This window comes from Equus caballus, chromosome 25 (assembly GCF_041296265.1).
Source record: "Equus caballus isolate H_3958 breed thoroughbred chromosome 25, TB-T2T, whole genome shotgun sequence".
NCBI classification, from domain to species: domain Eukaryota; kingdom Metazoa; phylum Chordata; class Mammalia; order Perissodactyla; family Equidae; genus Equus; species Equus caballus.
This window is the reverse complement of record NC_091708.1, coordinates 18,749,363-18,769,718: the sequence shown is the minus strand read 5'-3', so window position 1 is coordinate 18,769,718 and position 20,356 is coordinate 18,749,363. Positions and strand designations below refer to the sequence as shown.

The 20,356-nt window shown below is 37.0% G+C and overlaps 2 pseudogenes; one reads left to right on the top strand and one right to left on the bottom strand.

The window, feature by feature from the left end:
• On the top strand, nucleotides 1,238-2,194 carry OR13C2GP (olfactory receptor family 13 subfamily C member 2G, pseudogene; annotated as a pseudogene).
• OR13D2FP (olfactory receptor family 13 subfamily D member 2F, pseudogene) lies at nucleotides 16,224-17,162 on the bottom strand (annotated as a pseudogene).

The window sequence follows — 20,356 nt, the reverse complement described above, 5'->3', positions numbered from 1 at the left end:
ACTGATAAAGAAAAGAAACCAGTGGAGAATAGTAATGAAAAAGGAGATAGAACTTCTATTATTAGGTAAACCATGGAATTATAAGGCTTAAATGCGACTCCATGACAACACATTTGTTGTCATTCTATGAATAATTTCCTAGCAAAACATAAAGTATCAAAATCAACTCCTCTCAAATTGTCATATTGGAATCTTGCTTCTTTCTGAGTGATCACTTTTTCTGGTTTGACATTTCCTTTGAAAGGTTAGTGCTGTCAATTAGATGACATGCTATGGTAGCTGGTGAGCCAAGTTCTCTGCAAAATGAACAAGTACTCTGTAGCCTTATGGCTTGGATTTGAGCCCTGGCTCTACCATTTATTTAGCTATATGACCTTGACCTAAGCACAATACGCAACTTTTCTGTGCCTTATTTTCCTCCTCTATGTGATGAGGAAGATGATGCCAATGATAACAGTAATCGCCTAATAGGGTATATTAGGTATTGCACAAAGAAAACAATTATCAAAGGAGTGGTACAGAGTAAGCAATGTTAGTCATCATTTTGTCATTGACTTTATTAATTTATTCAACAAATGTTTTTGAACATCTATCTCTGTGTCTTCTCTGTTGTAGATACTGGGACTGGCAGTAAAGAAGAAAAAGTGCCTGCCTATATAAAGTTTGCATGCTACTGGGAAAGACAGACAATAAACATAACACAGTATAATTTCAAGGAGTGACAAGATCATTATCTATGGTGTGGTGGTCTATAGACAATAAAAATGATTCGTTGTTCAGTTACACATAATACAATGCTCATTTTTATCATAACCTCAGGTTAACATATGGTGACAAATATGACAAAAAGCTCATGATGCCGCAAGGAAAATTTAGGTTTGAATCTTAACACTGCTATGTATTTACCCTTAGTCAAGTTTTCTTAAGTTTTCTGCTTTGATTTGTTTATCTGTAAAATGTGGATAACAATACCTCTCTCCTAGAACTGTGATGAGATTAAATGAATTACATGGCATATTGTGTGTAGCTTGCAACGTGTTAGTTTCCTCTCAATTCATACCTTCCCTTAATTCAGTCCACTTTTCTTTATTTCTTCGCTTCTTACTTTGGTATTTCCTTTTTTCTCTGGGAATATATGGTACACGTGTGTTGGTACGCAGTGGAAAGTAATCATAGTAGAATACATATTTTGTTTTAACATACTTTAATGTCCTACAGGTAAAAGAGAAGCAGGAAAATGGAATGGGACAACCAAACCATTCTGGAGGAATTTTTCCTGAAGGGGCTTTCTGGGTACCCAAGGCTTGAGCTACTTTTTTCTGTGCTTATCTTAATAATGTATGTGGTCATCCTTCTGGGCAATGGCACCCTTATTTTAATCAGCATCTTGGACTCCCACCTTCACACCCCTATGTACTTCTTCCTGGGGAACCTCTCCTTCTTAGACATCTGCTACACCACCACCTCCATGCCCTCCATGCTGGTGAGCTTTCTCTCAGAAAGAAAGACCATCTCCTTTACTGGCTGTGCAGTGCAGATGTTCCTCGGCTTGGCCATGGGGACAACAGAGTGTGTGCTCCTGGGCATGATGGCCTTTGACCGATATGTGGCTATCTGCAACCCTCTGAGATACCCTGTCATCATGAGCAAGGGATCCTATGTGCCCATGGCAGCTGGGTCCTGGATCATAGGAGTTATCAACTCTGCAGTACAAACTGTGTTTGTAGTACAATTGCCTTTCTGTAGGAATAAAGTCATCAACCATTTCTCCTGTGAAATTCTGGCTGTCATGAAATTGGCCTGTGCTGACATCTCAGGCAATGAGTTCATCATGCTTGTGGCCACGACATTATTCATATCGACCCCGCTGTTGTTAATTATTATCTCTTATACATTAATCATTGTCAGCATCCTCAAAATTCGCTCTTCTGAGGGGAGAAGCAAAGTCTTCTCTACCTGCTCAGCCCACCTGACTGTGGTGATAATATTCTATGGAACCATTCTCTTCATGTACATGAAGCCCAAGTCTAAAGAGACACTTAATTCAGGTGACGTGGATGCCAATGACAAATTTATATCCATGTTCTATGGGATTATTACGCCTATGGTGAATCCTTTAATCTACAGTCTTAGGAACAAGGATGTGAAGGAGGCAGTAAAACATCTACTGAGAAGAAAAGTTTTCAACAAGTAAAGGAGAAAAGGACAGGAAATTTTTATAATCACAATGTGGAAACCAGTTAGAGAAACCAAAGAGTCAAAGGGATAAGTTTTTGCTGCTATGTCAAGTTTATCTCTCAAATCTCTCAAGCTCTAAAATATTCTTTTTTGGTGCAGTACATAATGAAATTAAGTTAAAAGATTTCAATGTTTTAGGAGTCAATGATTATAGTTTGTTGTTGTTGTTGTTGTTGAAGGTCTTGATTGTGAGGCCAAGTAGAAGGATAGTATAATTGGGAGAGAGATTTCTAGACAGGAAAAGTTACATTAGTATTACAACCTCTAAAAAAGTTTTTTTGATAAAATTATTTCCAGCTCTACTTTCGCAATTCTTTACTTTCCTTATAAGATGAAATTCCTGGTTTCAGATTTTTTTTTTTTTTGAGGAAGTCTAGCCCTGAGCTAACTACTGCCAGTCCTCCTCTTTTTGCTGAGGAAGCCTTGCCCTGAGCTAACATCCATGCCCATCTTCCTCTACTTTATCTGAGGGACGCCTATCACAGCATGGCTTTTTGCCAAATGGTGCCATGGCCGCACCTGGGATCTGAACTGGTGAACCCCGGGCTGCAGAGAAGCTGAAGGTGCGAAATTCACGACTAAGCCACCGGGCAGGCCCCTCGTTTCATATTTTTAAAACAATTTAAATTATGAATTTCTAACACTGCAATTACTAAAATAATTTAGTTTACTTGGAGTTTATTCAAATATACAACACTGGTCGTCCTCTGTCTAGGTAGCTGCATACTATTAAACTTTTTGCTTCTAGAATAGTATTATTTTTATAACTATTGGTTCATCTCTACTATGAGGCATTAAAGTATTATTCTTTTTTACCTTCAACATGTCTACTTTGGCAGTCTTCTTTCCAAAGACCTTCTGAAACTTGGAATCTAACTGCTCGGACTTGGAACCAAATAAATGATATTTAAAGCTGTTTAAAAATTAAATGTAAACAACTTCTGAGTCAAATATCCACTGACAAAAAGAGAGACATATTTTTTTCGTCTTCTCTGTTGGCTCTCCATCCCTGAAATCTGTTGCTGATTCAAGAGGAATCTGCTATTAGGGAATGCTGGATCTACCTTTACCTGGTTTTTACATTTAATTTTTATCTGGGATTTATATTTCTTTCTCTGTTGTGGTAACCTTCAGCTTTCAAAAAAGTTTACCTTTATCATTTTTGTCCTTCTTGATCTGAAAATTTTACACTCCAATTTTCATGACAGATTTTAACGTTTATTTTAATATTACATCTCTTTTTTTCTTTACCTGCTGTCATAACAGCTTTGAAAGCTTTTATTTTAAATTTTATGTAGTTTAGCTTATGTTTCTTTTAGAATTTTAGAAAACATTAAGGTATTAGGTTACTTGATTTTACTCTTTTATTTCTGTTTGATTGCTTTAGTTTTTTAATGCTAATTAAAATCCTATATTATTTAATTGTTAGTTTTTTATTTAGATTTTAACATATTCTTGGTTTCCTATGTTACTTTTTTTTTTTAAGGCAGTTTAGCCCTGAGCTAACATCTCTGCTAATCTTCCTCTATTTTATATGTGGGATGCCTGCCACATCATGGCATCATGAGCAATGTGTAGGTCCATGCCTGAGATCTGAACCGGCCAGCCCTGAGCCACAGAAGTGGAGCACACGAACTTAACAGCTATGCCACTAGGCCAGCCTCTGTTCTTGTATTTACTTTTAACTGTAAAGTAGATACCCATTTTCCTCCTTATAGTTCAGAAATGAGGCAGCATGGAGCATTATATAAAACACCACACCACAAAGAGGGAAGTTCAATGGCTCCTTTATTTCATCACCCTTCTACTTCTATCTCTGTTTCCTTGAATCCATCTTTTAGCTCTGTTAGCAATCATTTTCTGAGAATGTTCCCCAAGAGTTGAAAGAACCACAAGTTAATCCTCCTCAGAGCCTATATCTAACTTAAAATAAAAAAACCTCAACTGACTTCCTCTTGGAATGATGTGCTTTCTGAAACTATATGGGAGTTAAAATGTTTTAAGATATAGTTTCTCCAATACAGAATAAAGCTGTTAGACTGGATAAAATGAAGCAAAATTTGTCTCAAACCAGAAGCTATCAAAATACCCAAGGTGGTCATGAAAGATTTGATTGACAAACCACAGTAGAGAGTTTGTAACCATGCACACAGCCTACTTTCACGTAAAATATCTGTATTCTCAAGGTGGGGTTTCTGGGAATTTCCTTTCTGGAAAGGTCAATTATATTACTTTTTGTGTTTTTCCATTGCATTACCCTCTTTCATCATAATGACAATTTGAAGCTTCCTAGAACTCACTTTATCCAAATAAGATATTTTAAAAATAGCATCTTTGTTGTTTCACTGATTCATGGTTTTCTTACCTTGTTGGATTCAATGTTGGTTATTCCACACCTCCCCAGAAAGTAAAACCACCATACTGCAGATAGGTTCTTCTTTGGATAATACTCAGGAAATAGACCTTCAATTTTCAAACTTTAGTTGACTTTCATAGGAGAGGACACTGTGCCATGCAGAGGGAGATAGAATAGCTGAAGGGTGACCGAATGGGAAGCTTTTGACTCCTGGTTATGGCTGATCATCCGTTGTTCTGGACCACTATTTAGGCTTCATTGTTAGCCATTTCCGCCTGTTCTTCAATGCCAACAATGTTGATGTAGTTCTTTGTCCAGTTTGTTTCATCCCATGCATGGCTTTGTCACCAACTGATGGCCCCAAGGAACTCAAGGGTGGGTTTGGAAGCATTTAACTGTTTTTCTAAATTGATTTTTTCCTTTGTTATGTGAAGGAGATGCGATCACCAAGCACCCTGAACCAGACCAAGCCTCACCACAAGAGCTATGCCTATGACCTTTGCTTTTTTATTAATGCTAAGATCTCTCCAGGAGGAGCTTATGCCTTATTGCCATAACCTGCAGTGTATGTCGAAGCGTGTTTTCCAACTGAGCCTGTGTAAGCAAATACCCACCACTCCCTTTTCAATATTCATTCCCCATCTGAAATAAAAGGTGCTTGCTTCCCTTTGATCGGGGACACCATGACTTTGGAAATGATTCTGCATGGTCTCCTATTTGCTGCAAATACTCTTTAATTTGTGAGACAACCACTTCTGTTGGAGAGTCTTATTTAACTCACCAGGAGGCGAAACTAGTTTGGTTTCAGTAAGAGATTTCCCTTCCCTTCATTCCTGAACTATAGCTAGCTCTGGGCTTCTGCTTACTAACTGGGGATTTGAGAAAGAGACGTATAAGGGAATAACAATGCAGAAAAGGAAAAAAAGAAAACCCTAATTAGACATCAGATCTCACTGTTCCTAACTTCCACCATAGATTTTCATGAAGATTCCTTATCACCCAACTCTCTCCTTAGCCCGATCTATTATTTTAACAGCGTTCATTGTGCCTCTGATTAGAGTTATACCTTAAGTTTGTTATCACCCTGAGTCCCAGGGAAGTGTAATATCTGTCCAGAGATTGTTTCCCCAGCCTGACTCCATGAACTTAGTTCTGGTCCTTGGAAGTCATCTGGTGTAAGGCAAAGTTTAAATAGTTGCTGTCAGCCAGGGCACTAACAGTATTGTTTACTGTTTTGAGGTGCTGATAGCAAAGTATGATGCCTACTTTTTTGTAGAACATCTCATCGTTTGGGAACAATGTGGCTCTAATGGGAACAACAGTGGAATTGTAACCCTATGTCTCTATTTGCTCAGAACTAGTTTAGTTAACACTCTTTGCCCTGGGGTAACTAGTAATAGTTCTTCTTTTTGTCGAAAGTGCCCTAGTTTGGATGATCTAACATATGGTCACCCTAAACGGTAGGGCCTATTAGAAGCAGCAGGAGCATCAGATTCCAGGGAAGTGATAGGAATAGCAGAGCATCACATTGTGATGACAGTGTCCTGAGGGGGACAGAGTGGGCACATAATATTCAGCACATGTGAGATACTCCCAGGGACTCTTCAAATTAAGTGGGTGGTTCTTTCATCGAGTTTGGCAATAATCCTTTTAAAGAAAACCTACAAATGAGATTTTAAATTACTACTGAAAAATTGTATAATTTTAAAAATTATGCACGCCCATAATAATAACTTTATATGGATCTGTGGACTTTCTTTCAGGGAATAATTTTCTAGAAGGGTTATTATTTCTGGTAGCATCTTGTCAGGATAATAAAACTATATTATCTGTTTATAAAAAAATTGTCCTTTTTATCCTTATTATGGAGGGACTGGCAACCAACGCATCTAAAATGATATGTGATCATTAAATAACAAGTAAAAAAATGAAGATCCAAAACAAAGCTCCTCTGTGTTTTCTTCCTGGAACTTGTTAGCTGTTTCATCAGAAGGTCACTCTTTTTGGCTGTGACTCTTCTGAGGTGAGGAGTATACATTGGGAAATGTATTTTAAGCTTTTAAACCTTGGCCTATTACTCATCTTTAACATTAAATATAATGGAGGCAAATTACAGGCAAATAGGAACAATTTCAAATACTTCCCTATTCTCCATCATTGCTAGGGACTCAACAATTCTCTTAGGATGAAACTGTGCAATAGTCATACATTTGCACATAGATTTTCTTTTGTCCATTTGAATATCTCATTGCTTAAAGGCATTCCTTTATAAGACATCCTTGATATTCCTCTTGCTAATGGTGTTTTAAGGGCATGTTAGACTTGCTTACTACTTTAAAAGCTAAATAACTTGAAATCTTTGAAAATGAGATGTCATTTGTGATTCCATAAATTCTGAGATAGCTTGAAAATGTTAAGATGTGTTTGCTATGACTCTGAAAAGGCTGACATTAAAACACAGCTCCCAGGGGCCAGCCCTGGGGCCCAGTGGTTAAGTTTTCATGCTCTGCTTTAGTGACCCAGGATTTTGCTGGTTTGGATTCTGGGTGTGGACATGGCACCGTTCATTAAGCCATGGTGAGGCAGCATCCCACAAGCCACAACTAGAAGGACCCACAACTAAAAATACACAAGTATGTACCAGGGGGCTTTGGGGAGAAAAAGGGGAAATAAAAGCTTTACAAAACAAAAACACAATTTCCACTCTCCACTAGATTGGGGAAATGAGTTTCTGGGATCTGTATAATCATGGCACAAATGTACTTATTTAATATGATCTTGAGTTACCACATCCATAAAGTATCTTGAATTCTGAAGGATAACAAGTTCCTCAGGTATCTACGAATGGGCTATTAACGGCCCTCTTTAGGTTACCCTGAAGCTCTGGGGAAGTCATGCCCTGATTAAAGAATGGATGCTGAGGAGAGATCAACTTAGGCTACAAGTAAACTAACTTTTTCTGGCTGACTTCTTCCATGGACAGATGTAGATTAGTGTCTACAACCTGCCTGATAGGCATGGAAAATACTGGTGTGAAAAATAAAATTTGTCAAGAATTTATCTGCTGTTACATTTTGGTAAAATTTGTTAGCATTTAATAAAATAATAGATCTATACTTATGGGGGAGTACAGGTGTGCTCATTTTTGAATGTTTGGATCAAGTTAGAAGGCATGTCAGCCTATCATTAATAACACTGTCAGTGTAGATCAGAGCAATTTCTCATTTTCTCTGGAAATAAAGTTTTATGCTCAGGTGCATTTTTTTTCACCATAAGGTTTTAAACAAGCTCTATGATATGTGAGGGCTCATTAACTGGGCCCCAGGCAGAAAGTAGCTTGGGGCATAAAGTCTTCAGGACAACTGACCTTGTTCTGAGCTAAAATATGTGAAGCTTTCTACTGAGGTCTAGGTTCTCCATCATGACGACACAGGTAATTCTGTCTCCAAATTGCTCTCATTCAGGCTCTACTGGCCAGATAAATCTACCCAGATACTCTATGTGTGATATTTTCCACAGTTTACTTTGAAATTTGTAATTTGCTTTACATTTATTAGACATCAGATAGTGACCAGATGTTTTTAACTTATTTTTATCTTCTCTGCTCTGTCTGACTAAAATAATTAGAAATATGTTTGATAGGATTCCTGGGAGCTTATTTATACCTGGTAATCAGAAAATGAACTTTACTTTTGCTACAATATTTTGGAGCTAGAAATATTTTTTGTTTTCTGCAATCGGCTTGTTTGAGTTACAGGAGGAACCTTAATTTTTAAGGAACACAAACCCTACTTTTAAACAGTCCATAGGCATTTTAGGCAACATAAAGCTTTGAATTAAAATTCTCTCATTTTATCTTATTTTTCTAAGCTCCTGAATACTCCACTGTAAGAGTAAAGATTGATGAGCTCTGCAATAACTACAGCCATGGGTAAAAATGTCTTCCTAATCTAGAATGTCTATTGTAAGCAGGATAGGGTAGCACAAGGGGCAAACAAAAATATACTCTAAAGCAATAGAGGTTTGCAGAGCAGTAAGCTGGAAGACATCTTCTTTTCACAATAGATCATGTGCTGGGTACCCCCAAAATATTCAATTCAATTCAAATATATTTTCTGGTGCCTAGTATTTTCTTGGCACCCTTACAGGCATACACAATACATTGGTGAACATAACAGATAAACATTCTTGCCCTCATAGAGACCACATTCTAGTCAGATGGACAGGTAAAAAAAATGTAAAAACAAAGTTAACAATATTGAACATCTGAGGGGAGTAGCTAATGTTCCACCTAATAAAACTAGAAGAGCGGGACAGTATAATTTTGTTTAAACGAATTAGATTGCTTTTGAGGAAGTCAGACTATGAGGAGCTAAGATTCTGGAGAGAAGGGAAGCTCATTTAAGTGAGCCAAACATTCTGTCCTGCTTTTTTTCTCTTGTGGCGTTGGCAGTTTTCATTGTGGCTATTGGTAAGCTAGAAACTGAACAGAGTGGGGCTGCTAAGTGGCAGAAAAGTGAAAAAATATTTTGACAGTCTCATGGGCCTGGGAAGAAAAAACTTGGATTTTGGACCCGCCAAGATGTTGAATTCTGAACCGAAGGGTGGTACAGATAAGTGAACCCAACAGTTGTCATGGGTTCTCCATATAAGGCAGTTGATGATTCTTAGGCTGCTCAGAATAAGAAGCCTGAAAACTGAGTAAGAAGGGATTAAACATGATCGTGAGATTTTGGGAGTCCAACATTGCTTTTGAAATAGAAAGTCTGGGACCCATGAAGGAGAAAACTCCCTTGTGTAAACTCCAGCATCTCAGTTCTGACCCAAGAGGAATAAATCTCAACAAGAAGATGAAGCAGATTTTTGGTTATGCCTCATAAAATCTGAAATCCAAGTCTAGATTTCTTACTCCCTCTTAGATATAAGTCATTCTCCTGTAACCCATGTTTCTATCTGAAGATAAAGTGAATTCTTTTTATATAAATAAAACATTATACAGAGATTTTGCATTCTTTCATATACAATATGTGGCATTTAATAAAAAAAACTACCAGGCATACTAAGATATAGGATCAAGAGAGAAAAACAGATAATTGAAAGACTCTCAGATGATGTAAATATTAGTGTTATCATATGTCGGTTTTAAAGATAACTGATGTTAACATGTCCCTCAACATAGATAACAAAATGAGGTGTTTACTGGAGAATTTAAATTACATAAAGAATCAAGGAGAAACTTTGGAGCTGAAAAATACAACCAGAATTAAGAACTAAATATATGAATTAAACCATCAATTAGACAAAGTTTGAGAAAGGCTTAGCAAACTGGAATATTGATCAGTAGAAAATGTCCAGACTGATACATGGAGAAGAAAAAGGAAGGAAAATACAGAAGGACCCTAAGAGCTATATGGGACATGCTGGAAATTCTAACATATGTATAACCGTACACTCAGAGGAAGAGGGGGAAGAGGAAATGAGGTAGAAGAGCAAACAGCTATTACTGAATGATTTTCTTAAACTTATGAAAGACATGAAGCTACAAACTCAAGGAGATTAGCAATGTCATGAAAAGTAAGTGAAAAGAAAGCTACATTTAAGAACTTCATTGTAAAACTCCAGAAACCAACAATAAAGATAAATATCAAAAGCAGCCAAAGGAAAAAATAAAGACATTTCATCAAGGAAGCAGCAAGAAACTTAGAGCTTACTTCTTAGCAGAAACAATGGATACTAGAATATAAACAGCTTTTTAAAGCGTTGAAAGACAATAGCTGCCAACCAATAATTATATAATGAGTGAAAATATCCTTCAAAAGTGAAAACATTTCCAGACCTCTTCTTCCAAATCCTCCTCCACACACACACACCACACACACACACACACACACACACACACACACACACACACACACATCATTCATCTCTAGCCAACTTGCTCTGAAAGAAATCTAGAGGGAGAACTACTGAGATGGAAAGAAAATGAGCTCAGATGGAAACAAATAGCAAGGAATAATAAGCATGGGGATGGGTGAATTTACACATCAATCTAAACAAATGTCAAGTATAACAAAGAAGAATCACAATGACTTCAGATTCTAAGTTATATGTAGAATTAAAACTTATAACAGGAATAACACAAAAACTAACAGTGGTTAAGTGGAGTTAAAGGTTTAGGAATTTCTAGAAAGTGCTAAAACTGTCAGTATATACATCATGAGGTTATAAGTCAGGGATATATATTTCTATCTCTAAGATTAGCATCCCCCAAAAAGTAAAAAAAATAAAAAATAAATGAAAGGGAAATGACCAATTGCTCCAAAGAAAGCAAGAAAAGGGAGATAAAGGATAACAGAGAACACTCACGACTAATAGAACGTGAAAGGTAAAATTGCAAGGCTTCTAGAAAATAAGGCTTGTACTGGTCAGGCTATTCTCCTATGGATAAAAATGGGATAGACAAATGAATAAAATTATGATTCTTTTAAGAATAATAAAGGCCAGGTGAGTCAATGTTGAATAGGTAATGAAAGCATCTATTGCTACCTCAGTCTTACGTTGCTACAGTAATGCAACAGAAAACCAACCATAAAATCTCAGTATGATACCAAAATAAACATTCATTAAAGTCTATAAGATACAGCTTATCTGGGCTGGAGCAGGGTGTCTCAACTGGATTATCCTTGCATCTCAAATCAGCTGTGAGTTGGCTTATTGATTGTTTCTGGGCTCACTCATTTCTTGGGAATTGACTAAGTGCGTGGTCACCTGGGATGATCTCGGCTGTGACAACTAGGACAACTCAGTCCTGCATTTCATCCTTCAGTAGGCTAACTTCGATGTATTCTCAAGACAAAAAGAGGAGAAGGCTAATCTAATTGTGTAAGTGCGTTACCAGTCTCTACTGGCCTTGTATTTTCTAATGCCCAGTGACCAAATCAAGTCAGATGCCTTGGGCCAAAACCAGAGTAGGTGGGGCTAGGAAGGAGTGAAGAATTGAGGTTATTAATGCAGTTAATATACCACAACCGTATAAGATGACTTGGCTAGTCACTAGTTGAACTGAGGTTTTAGCCACAACTCTTTTACTTGAAGTCCAGTACCCGTTCTAATGCATTACTTCTTCGGAGATTATTATATAATCTTTACAAAATCACAGTTATTGTGCTAGGAACTTAATCTATTCAAGGGGCATTTTATAGTCATAAATTATCTGATTGATCAATGTTCTGTCTTCACTTTATGGCCATTTAAAAGTTCAGTAAGGATGTTTTGTCTTCTATTACTCAGATAGCTGAGATATCTGGGAGAGATTTCTGGAAATAAATAGGTCACCTTACAAGCTCAGAGGCCATATGGGAAGGCTATTCCACAGTTCTATTAACTGCAATGTTTGCTGCGTATTTCAGGGGCAGTTTACAGAAGGAATGGAATAGGTGAGTCATCTTCTCCAGTTTTGCTTGCACAAACGCTGCCCATGAATCAGGCTTACTTACTGGCCTAAATGTCTTGAAATAATTTAAAACTTTTTATCTAATTTTTTGGTCCCAAATTAGTGAATGTAACTTGGGGAATCACACCCTTGAGAACTGGAAATTTCTTATCTTCTTTACATTGCAGAATCACAACATTAAATTTTTAGGGGAGTTCGAAGGTCTTTGGTAGCAATAGGAGACTTTAGTAGTCTGAGTTCCAGGCACAATCGTTTGGAAGGTTTCTGGAGCAGATGACACCTAGTGATGTTGGCAGAGCAGCTCTTCATGTCGTGAGTTCTCTTAAGAAATTATCTTTAAATTTTTAATTAATAGGAACTATATATGTTGAGATTTGTGAATCAGGCAAGATTTGGGTTGATATTTTGTAAACCAACAACATCCATATCCTTTTTCATTGCAATCTTCTGAATAAAAATACCACTGCACAACTGACTTTAATATATTTTTCGTAGAATACTATCGTAATTACAAAATTCAGAATCTTTTACTATTTTGAGCACTGCACCAGATTCATAAGAAATACTGTACTGACAATCCAATTTAACTCTAAATATTGAAGCACATGTTATCCAAGAAAGAAGATACTCCTCACGTGTGCTGAGGTAAATGGGAGCCGATAGTGCTCATCTATTTCTGTATTCTCAGATTTACACGATTTATTGATAGGTCTCAGCTAGGTTAGGAAACCAGAATAGAGATATTTACATTAAAAAGTAGTACTAGTTGGTAGGAAAAAATACTGAGTTGAAGAAATGAGTCCTGAATGGATACAACTTTTGGCTGTAAGTTCCAGATTTTCTTATTTACCTCAGACAAATCATAAGCCCTACCAAGAATCTCTCAACTTTAAAAGGAGGGAGTTGGATCAGAATTTCTGAGTTTATGCTGGCTCTGATATTAGCACTGGAATCAAGAAATTATTTTAGAAAAGGAGAAAGTATCTACATAAAATGACTTGGGATAGGTGAGACTCTGACAAAGTTGTAAGATAATCATGGGGACTCAATCTTCATCAGAAAAGGAGAAGACTCCAGAGCTTTGTTTCTGAAAGGGAGGACAAGAGAGTGGTAAAGAGAAAAGTGGAGGGCAACAGAGGAGCCAGAGCTAGAGCAAGGACACTGGGTGCTGGGTGGGAAAGGCCACTAGAGAAACCCTCAGTGGAAGTGGTGGTGTGTGCTGACCAACATGGACTTAGGTGACCAGAAATGTCTAACTTTCACCTTTCTGTATCGGGGGTTGAAATTTTAATAGATTATGTTGTTTAAAATCAGAAAAAAATATATTATATCCCTGAGAGAGATCTTTGTTTCCCTGTAAGAATGACAGGATGTACTCTCGGACACTGCAACCCAGAGACAATGGAGCAGCATCATTAAAGTATTGAAAAAACTGTCAATCTAGAATTCTATACTCAATGTACACACCTTTCAAAGTCAAGATTTTTTCCTTCACTACTTCTGGAATCAACTATGGTTCCTTTTTTAGTGGAAAACTGCATATAGAAATCAAGATTGGTACAATTATTATTAGATATCACTGCTCCCAGGCCCTCTCACTGGGCCTATGTGTGTATATACAGTCAAGAATATATATACATACACATTTATGAACATTTACATCCATATTAATTTCTATACGTATATCTACATCTCACCATTATCTCTGTATTTATCTTTCTTTATGTGGATGTACATCACTCTATATGTCTATATATACTGAAAATCATGAGTTCACAGTATCTTCAACTCTAATCCAAAACTGCAGGTTTTATTCTAATTTTCCCCCTTTCCATGTTTGTAACCCCTTCTCTGACGCTGAGAAACCTGGCTCTCATTATGTCTTAGAGGTTTACTAGTTACTTGTTTTACCCCTTGATGTACTGATTTCCCATTTTCTTTGCTTCACATTACCCTCTATCACCCCACTGTGCCCACACTAACATCCTTTTTTAATTACTTGAGATCTGACACTTCAATCAAGGCTGTTCCTCTTCAGAGATGGCTGCTTCAGCCTGATCTGGTGCTGACACACTTGACCATTTCCCCCTCCTCAGGTGTTCCCTTCTCACTCCATTTAGGTCTTTCTTCAGGGGCTCCCTCTACACCCCCTCTCAGGTTTAGACATTTGTCATCTGAATCATTCTGCTATGGACATCTTCCTCATCTATTCCAACTCTGACAACTCATGCCCAGCCAAGTGCCCCAGTCCTTCTCCTGGCAGCCCCACATTTTGTTACCCTGCTTGTGTTCTGCCAGATGCCTTCCTTCCCAGATGTGATCCTCAAACAGGTGCTGATATCCACACTCCTCTCTTATGTATATATGTTCCTTTCATCCTGCTTGGGCTCTGACAACCTGAGCTGTGCCATTCCCTGTATGGACGTCCTTTTCATTCTTCTTGGCTTCTGACAGCGTGAACTGGGTCTCCCTTCCACATTAACATTTCACTACTCCTGTCAGGGTCCAAAACATCCTGCTGGTCAGAACAAGCAAGGATGTCCTCCTGAACACAACTTGGTTACTCAAACATTTGCTGGATGGCCCTTGAGCATAGATGCTCTCTTCATCCAGTTCTTGCTATGACAATGTACCAAGCCACTCAACCATATAACAGACAAATATATGTGATATGTTATGCAAAAAATGCAACTATAAATAATTACTCTCTAGCAATTTCAGGGGGATTCTTTTAAAGGAAAATATCTAAAATGAGACTATTGCTTCTGAAAGATTGAAACTTTCAGTGTTCTTTAAGAAGGACTTATACAATTGATATATTTTTCTTAGGAATTACTTATTAGAGAATAATATACAGTGATATGATTTTTGTCCTATCCAGCTCAAATGACCTCTTCAGTATATTTTGTTCAATCTTTAATATGCTGTTATTTTTCCAAACATTTAAAATTAGCTGATATTTTACAAAAGCTTTTGGATTTGTCATTTGGTATAAGAAATAATACATAAATTCAAGTTCTCTTATTGCCCTTTATTATATCAAGTACTTGGACTATATTTTACTAACCTTTTAAAATTTTAAGTAATTAATTAATTCAACAGATAATTACTGCTTACTGTTTTTAATTAACTTGACATTAATTCATGCAGGGAACAGGAAGTTCTACCATTGGAAGCTTTCAAAGCTAGTAAATGATTATAGTATAAAAAGTAAATTGCTATAATGGAGATAAAGGTCAAGGCAGCACAGAAGAAGGAATAGCTAACTCTGGGAAAATTCAGTGATTTGTGTAAATTATAACACTTGAGTTGTGTTTAATAAGGTTAGGAGGATGTCACCATAGGAGAAATGTAATGATGTGGATGAAGTGGCTTATGCTATTATTCTTATGTGTGAAATAACATGGTTTAGTGCAATAGGTACACAGTAAATGGAACGCAGCATGTGCAAAGGGGGTGAGGGAAATATGGAGAGGGAAAGAAAAAGGGAGAATATATACCTCAAAAATAAGATTAGGGCCAGATCGAGTTCCTGGGTAAAAAATAAAATAAAATCAATAATAGAAAAAAAAATAGAAAAAATTAACCCTAATGGTTCCCTTGAAAAGAGAACTGAAAGGGGCTGGCCCAGTGGCTAGTGGTGAAGTTTGTGCACTCCGCTTCAGCAGCCAGGAGTTCGCAGTTTTTGATCGCCAGCATGGACCTATGAGCCTCTCATCAAGCCATGCTGTGGCAGCATCTCACATACAAAAGAGAGGAAGATTGTCAGAGATGTTAGATCAACAAAAAAAAAAAAAGAGGAAGATTGGCAAAGGATGTTAGATCAGGGACAATCTTCCTCACCAAAAAAAACAAAAAATGGGGGGGCATGACTGAAAAATACATGTTTTACTTGTTAAGTAGACAAATGCACAGCATTTCCTTGGAAAAGCTTAATCCAGTTTTTTTCTTGTTTCTAAAAGTTTACTTTCACTTCTTAGGGCAGCTGTCCCTACATTTGTATAACAGTCATTTTCATAAATAGATAAAGTTAGATTACCACCTTGAAATTTCTTTCCAACCTTTAAATTCTCTGATTTTACATATAGATTTTATTTGTTTTGTTCTCTTTATATTAAAAGCCTTCGCCTCCAATATATGAGCTTAGTTTGTGCATGAAATTGAAGGTGAAATTTCTCAGCCTTTCCTCCAGAACCAGTGTCTACTCACCAATTTTCTCATAGCTCCATGCACCTCTGTATTCCTCAGGCTGTAGATGATAGGATTGAGCATGGGTATGACTGCTCCATAGAACAGGGCAATCAGTTTGTCAACAGCAGAGGCTTTGGACTTTGGCTTCATGTACATGAAGAGGATTGTCCCATAAAACATAATCACCACTGTCACATGGGCTGAGCAGGTGGAAAAGGCCTTTTTTCTTCCTTCCACTGAATTGATTCTTAGCACAATAGAAAGGATGAAAACATAGGAGATACAAATCAACAGTAATGGAAAAAGCAAAAATATTACATTATCCAACATTAGAGTAATCTCATTCAAGGAAATATCTGCACAAGCCAGCTTGACAAAGGCCAATATTTCACAAACAAAATGATTAAAGACATTTTTTCCACAAAAGGGCAACCGTATTGCAAGAAGAGTTTGTACCAATGAGTTGAGAAAGCCCAATCCCCAGGAGAAAGATGCCATCTGAATGCAAAGGGTCTTGCTCATGATGACGGGGTATCTCAGAGGGTTGCAGATGGCCCCATAACGGTCATATGCCATCACTGCTAGGAGCACACACTCTGTGGATGCCATCATGTAGGAGACAGACATCTGAACAACACATCTAGTGAAGGAGATGGTTTTCTTCTTGGATAGGAAGTGTATCAGCATTGCGGGGAGAGAGGCAGAAGTGTAACAAATGTCTAAGAAGGAAAGATTACTAAGGAAGAAGTACATGGGTGTGTGGAAGCAGGAATCCAAGAGAGTTAGGATGATCAAGGTGCTGTTGCCCAAGAGTATAACGAGGTATATCACCAAACACATCACAAAAAGGAGTTTTTCAGCTCTAGGGTACTCAGAAAGTCCCTGCAGAATGAACTCAATCTCCGTCCAATTGGTCTTTTCCATTTACTTTTTTATACCGGGAGTAATTCAAAGAAGAAAACTTCAGGTGTGTTGAAGGAGTCTGTACAATATTATCACATGAAGAAATAGATCGCTGGAATAGGAGGGGAAACAAGTACGTCAGCGTTGGCTGGAGTGGTGGTCCCAGCTGTGAATTTAGCTTTTTTAATTCCTCTTCTAGCTCATGAGGCGGGGGATTGAAGACAAGCAATAATTACATCGGTAGCTTATTGAAATACAGGCATTTGTATTCCATTTCCTGAGATTGTGATGCTCAAGTTCTGAGGCAGGGAAGAACTACTTGCATTTTTAACAAGCATCTGTTATTTCCACTTCAGCTGACCCACAGAGCCCACTTTGAATCTCATTATTATGGAGAAAGAATGTTTAATCTGTTTAAAAAAATCTAATTTATTCGATTTTATACCATGCCAATCATTGAAAATATCATTGGTTTAGGGTTTTATGATTTAAAAATATGTTTACACATATTACTCATTTCATAATCTCTATAATTCATTTAGGAAACTGAATTATATGCAAGTAAAATATATGTAAAAACACGGTAGGTGAGTGAGCTACTATTCAAAAGTGTTTTTTCAGACTTTAAATCCTTACTCCCCTTTTTAAACTAAACTCTTATTGCTCTCCCAAAATTATGCATTTTGTCTAAGAAATGGTAATCAGGCTTATTTTTTAAATAATACACTCCAGATGATTCTAATGTGCAACTAGGGAAGAGAACCACTCGTCTCACGGAGTGCTTCCAAATTTTAGCATACAGATGAATCACATGGGGAATCCTGGATCAGTGTATCTGAAGTGGGTTGAAATATCTGTATTTATTACCATGTTCCCAGGTGTAATTTATCTACAGAACACATCTGAGTAGTAAAGCCTTTTAGACTCTCTCCAATACCAACGGAGAGCAAACTGGTGCTTCAGTTGTGTGTAGTATTGTGATTGAATAGTAGACAATGCAAAACTGAACATTCTGGTGAGACTTGGAGATGAGACTTCTGTCTAAATGTATTGCAATCAATCAGTTTTGTGTTCTTTAGAATTTTAGATACACAAGCAACCAAACTGCATACAGAGGAGTTTGTCTTTTATTTATGTCCATATGAAAGTCATTCCTCTTCTAATTTTCGAATTTGCAGTTAGGGTCAGTATTTTCCAAAAAGGAAATTTGAGGCCAACTCAGCCACCTGAGTTGCATACCAAACAGCATGGAGGAAATGACTTTATTTTGAAAAAAGTTAAAAGGTAAATATTAGTAGATGATCTTCGTCTTTCTAGTAAATAAAGCAAAGAATATAATTTTGAAAACACCTCCTCATCCTCAAGATATTCTTCCTAGCTTTAAGAATATTCCTAGAGGAAAAATGAATTGATCCAATGGAGGAGATTCTACTTAGTGTTTTCAAACGGCTGTGTTTCTGGTATAGGATTTATCATTTCTCTTTGTGATATTCATTTGCCAACAGGTTGTGCTGCTTTCTATGAAAGCTCCACTTTACAATGGTGAGACAATTAACCAGCATAATACAATGTTTATAGATCTATTAGTTGTGGAAATGAAGAGTCTCATCCATTTAAGCTGCACCCTACTTAGTAGGCATACATTCCAAAGAGGGTAGGAAGGGTTGGTTATACTTATATACCAGGATATACTTCTACTTGGTATTAAGATTTGAATTTGAATGACTGCAGGGCCACATATCACCCTACTCAACCAGGGAATAAAATTCTGATAGAGGCTTTGGAGGAGCATCAGTTGTCTTGGGTCTGTACTGAAGTTTTTCCAGGGATGATGTGAATCAGGTCAAATTCTCTGTCTTTTCTTTTCAAGGAATAACCTAAAACTGGATTTCTATTTGGAAATTATTTGCAGAAAATAATTGTGCTGTGCATTTGGTACACTAACAGTCCCAAGATAGTTGCTACAAAGAAAATGCCACTTGTAAACATTTGTAAGAGAATCCACCAATCCACTGTAATGCTTTCAAGTGGCAGGAAAAAAGGGAAATTGGACAGTATAGAGGAAATTATTTTCATTACTCTTGCAATGCTATAACTTTTAAGAAGCAATCAACAAGCACTGTTAAATAGTGTTGTGCCTGGAATTTTTTCTCCATTTAATTTTACTTCCCTAAATTGGATTCCAAGAATCTGGGAACAAAGGATGAAGATTTTTCAGATTCTTGACAGTTTCCAATAAATCATTTTCCATGGGATCTGATATTGGATAATTCCATTTTTACTAGATCTTTTGCCATTATTAGACATTATCTTTTAAAAAAGCTTTTCGCTTTTGGCTAATGCTAGGGAAATTGTTAAACAATCACAGTACACTCATTTGATGGGCCCTTATGCACCTGTTAATATGGCATTTGTGAGTAATTTGTATTAACACAAAAAATGATGTGTGAATTATTTGAAAAAGTTTAAGTAAAACAGAAACAAAACAACAGTTACAGCAGTTTTTGGAAAACCAAAATCAAAACTGGAAAACCTAGACAGAATAGAAAGAATGGAAAGAAGTATCCAGAGCATTAATAATTATGTTAGAGACCTTTCTTTTACTTTTTCGAATTACCCAAATTCTAAAATAAATATGCATAAAGGAAAAAATATAATAAAAAAAGAGAAAACCCCTGAAGCATGTGTCCAATTACGTTAGGAAGATAAACTCAGAGTAAAAAATGTTAAAACAATTTAAATAGTAAAGCGATTGTCTTAGGTGTCTAGAGACCACACACTGGGACTGAGGTATACTGGTGTGCCTGTCCAGTTATCCATAGGAACCCACTTTTTCTGGTGGAACTAGAACACTCATAATCCCTCTTCTCAAAATCTTCCAGGTCATAACTTTCTTTGTTTTTAGAAGGTATACTAAGGTAAAGAACTTGAGTTCTTGACTTCATCATATGATCCCAAAAGCGATTGCAGACCATTGATGCCTAGAACGGAATTGTCACTAGAAGACAAAATTCCAATTTGTAAAGGCTCTTGACTGGCCTGGATCCTGGCTGTCCTCTTATTCGTGTTTTCAATGCCCTGATCTTTTGTAAGAAATAACCACTCTGTGGTTCAATGCTCTGGGACTCCAACTGGGCACTGTTGTCATGCTGTAAGAGACCTAAGGAAAGTTTATGACTTTCTTATCCCAGCCAGAAGTGAACTTATAGGAAGTT